Source organism: Eurypyga helias, unplaced genomic scaffold (genome assembly GCF_000690775.1).
Source record: "Eurypyga helias isolate BGI_N326 unplaced genomic scaffold, ASM69077v1 scaffold27510, whole genome shotgun sequence".
Taxonomy (NCBI): Eukaryota; Metazoa; Chordata; class Aves; order Eurypygiformes; family Eurypygidae; genus Eurypyga; species Eurypyga helias.
In genome coordinates, this window is record NW_010224807.1 from 13,433 (window position 1) to 17,023 (window position 3,591).

The following is a 3,591-nucleotide window of genomic DNA, read 5'->3' on the forward strand; positions in this document are numbered from 1 at the left end:
CTGGAGGAAATTTCGGTCCGCTGGGCGTTGGAGGGAAAACAGTCAAGCCCTCTCATGACCAGGTAGAGTGTCTCCAGCTGCCGCGGGTCTTCCCCGGTGTGCGTCTTGCCTGGGAATGGCGGAGAAACTCCCAGGAACGGCCGTGTCTGATCCTGCATAAGCAGTGAAGTAGTGAACCTTCGTTAGGTTGAAGGCTTTAGGCTGAAATCGTGCGTTTCTTTGTTTAACTAGAAGAGCCGCAGAACGTCTGCGGTGGGGTGGATGTGTCCTTGCTCTTGAGGAGGGGCTTCCTGGGGCTTGCGGGGAAGCTCCAGACGGTTGATGGCTGCAGGGGCTGCTCGGAACTGCCACTGCGACATCCGGTAGCGCCGGGTCTGAGCCCGCTCCCCTGCCCCTGGAGGGGCCCTTCCCGGGCGGCCAGCAGGGAGGGTTCGGTCCTGGCTGCCCTGGGTTGGACTCGCACAGAATTTGGTACCTCTGGGCCCTTTTCCGAAGGACTCGCTGTGTCCCGTGGCACGCTGAGAGGCTGGGAGGGAGTTTGGAGGAATAGCCTGAGGTCGAGGGAAGGAATTCTCCCCCTCTACTCTGCTCCGGTGAGACCCCACCTGGAGTACTGCATCCAGCTGTGGAGCCCTCAACATCAGAAGGATATTGACCACTTGGAGCGAGTCCAGAGGAGGCCACAAAGATGCTCCGAGGGCTGGAGCCCCTCTGCTATGGGGACAGGCTGAGAGAGTTGGGCTTGTTCAGCCTGGAGAAGAGAAGGCTCCGGGGAGACCTTATAGCACCTTCCAGTGCCTGAAGGGGCTACAAGGAAGCTGGGGGGGACTTTTTACAAGGGTCTGTAGTGACAGGACAAGGGGTAACGGGTTTAAATTGAAAGTGGGGAGGTTTAGATTAGATATCAGGAAGAAGTTCTTCCTGGAGAGGGTGGTGAGGCACTGGAACAGGTTGCCCAGAGAAGCCGTGGATGCCCCATCCCTGGAAGTGTCCAAGGCCAGGCTGGATGAGGCTTTGAGCAACCTGGTCTAGTGGAAGGTGTCCCTGCCCATGGCAGGGGGGTTGGAACTGGATGATCATTAAGGTCCCTTCCAACCCAAACCATTCTATGATTCTATGAACTTGCCGGAGTCTGTTCGTATTCCTCCTGGGACAGAGGATTTTCACATTCTGGAGTGTCTGATCCCAGGCAACGTGTCAAAAAGCTGACCCAGCTGTGGAGGGGGGGATGGTTTTTGGGGAATGGGTGGGGGTGTGTGGGGAGGAGCTGGGCAGATGCTGGAAGCGCGGAAGAGTTCAACTAGCGCTGGTGTCTGGCGCGGGATCCTGCGCAGATGCTCTCTGGGGGCAGTAATACAGCAGGACCGCTTCCAACGCCGCGACTTTATTCCTCTCCCCGCCCAGATGGTTTCCCGAGCTGCTTCTAAATCTTCCTCCTGACCTTCATTATGAACTCTTTCAGTAATTGAGGGACAATATTGTCCCTCGTTAGCAGAGCTGTGATTTCCCTGGAAAATGCAGCGAGGGGGTAGCCAGGGGATGGTTCAAGGAGCAGGGTAACATCTGCTTTAGAGGGAACTGGATTCCTTAGGGCCTCTGTAATAGCATCAGGTGGGTTTTTCCCTCCTGCTTTAGAGCTCATTACTGAGGGGAGTTTTAACGGTGCCCTGAGCTCCGGTTTGAATGGGAATGCATCTCCTGGAGGGATGTGAATTTGGGATTGGAACGTGTTAGCCTGCTCAGGTTTTAAAGAATGTAATTTAAGCAGCGTGCCTCCTTGCCGACCGTCCCTGAAATACAGCCGCCTCGCCTGAACGAATCCCGCGGCGGAAGAACTTCATCCCCTTGCAATTCGTGGAATGGCGCCGCACGGGGATCCAAGGGACTGGGAAGGACTTTCTCACGCCGTGTCTGTGTAAGAGCTTCCAGCTGCCCGGCACGTGAGAGCCGGCTTCGGTCCTCGGGGGGTCGCGGGGGAGCGCTCTCGCGGCAGCTGCTTCTCGTCAGCGCTTGGAGGCGCTTTGCAGCTGGATGGCCCCAAATTGCAGCCCCCGGACTGGGATCAAGCAGTCAGTGATGCCTCTGAGCCCCAAAAATCCCCAACCCGCCTGGTTTAGGGACAGGTGGGTGTGGCCAGCCGTCACGCTGCTTGGCAGCTTTCGCGGGGAGGGTGTGTTTCAGGTCAGCGCTTCAGACTTTTCCCTCCGGCCTTCTCCAGATGTTTATTTCTGATAATTCTCGCGTTAGGCAGAAATATCTCCGCTGGATCCAAAGTCTTGGAGCCTTAGGATGAAGTCGTGTTCACCGTGGCTGCGTCGGGTTTGTTGTGGGCACCTCGGTGCCCCTGGTCGTTGGCTGCAGCCCCTCATCCCCGCCCTGGCCTGTGCTGGGGGTGGGGGGACACTCTGAGTACATGTTGATCTGCCCTATACAGGTATTCCCGTTCCCGATGGAAGCTCAGCGCCTTGAATTCCGTACCTGGGATTTGTCTGCATGGCTGGAAGGCTCTTGGGGTGGGTGGTGTGGGACCAGGTTGTTTTGATGGAGGAGATGGGTTCCTCTCCCGCGAGGAACTATCCTTGCCCAAGGAATGGATCCGGCCGGGATGCGACCGGCTGTGCTCCGCGGGGAGGAGAGCGTCCCAGCTGTGGGATGAGGACAGAGGCGGTGACCTCCGGGGGGGCTGGCACAAAGGTACTGGTGCCAGAGCTGGAGCCAAACCCGCTCCTGACAGACGGTGGGGCTCGGGGACCTGCCTGCAGTGGTTCCGGAGCCGCTGGCAGGAAACCTGAGCCGGAGTTTTGTCCCATCCCAGCCCTGCCTGGGGATTTACCGCGCGACTGTCCCCCTCGCAGTGGTGCTGGGCCGTGGGGAGGGAGTGGTAGGGTCTCTGGTGGGAAGGGGGGCCCTGGACAGTGGGAACAGATGGGAATGAGGGGAAGAAGATGCTGGGCGCTGGGAAACGTCACAGGGTCCCGCCGGGAGAGCGTGTGATTGTTTGGAACCCCCTGCAGTTTTGGGGTGAGGGCTGGGGGGCTGAAGGGCTCGCAGTGATCCGTCCCTAAGCCGGTGCAGGGCCGGGCTGCCGGCAAAGCCCCCTCCTCAGCCTGTCGGGGTGGGCGCTTGGTGCCGCTGCCTAGGCAACAGGGATCGAACCGGGGGATGGGGGTTCCCCAGGGATTCAGCCCAAGGAGCAGGCAGTTCCTAGGAGCAGCAGGGCTGAGCGTGCTGGCGCTCAAGCCCGTCCTGCGGACCGCAGTGTCGCTGCAAGCAGCCCCATAGCCCCTCGGCATCCGGCCCGTGTAAGTAGAGTTACGTGCGTTGGGAGTAAATACGGCTTTCCTTTGTTTCCTGCTGTGGCGGGGGAGAGGGCAGGGGGTGCAGCCACGGCGTTCCGTTCCTTCCTGCCCGAGACACTCCTGAGCCTGCGGCCAGCGCTCCAGGGAACACGCAACGGAGCAAGCAGCGGTCTGCTGGGCGCTGGATCCCAAGGGGTCTCTGACGGATGGGCATTTCTTGGCCAACCGTATCCTGGGCTGTATCCAGAGAAGTGTGGCCAGCACGGCGAGGGAGGGGATTTTGCCTCTCTTC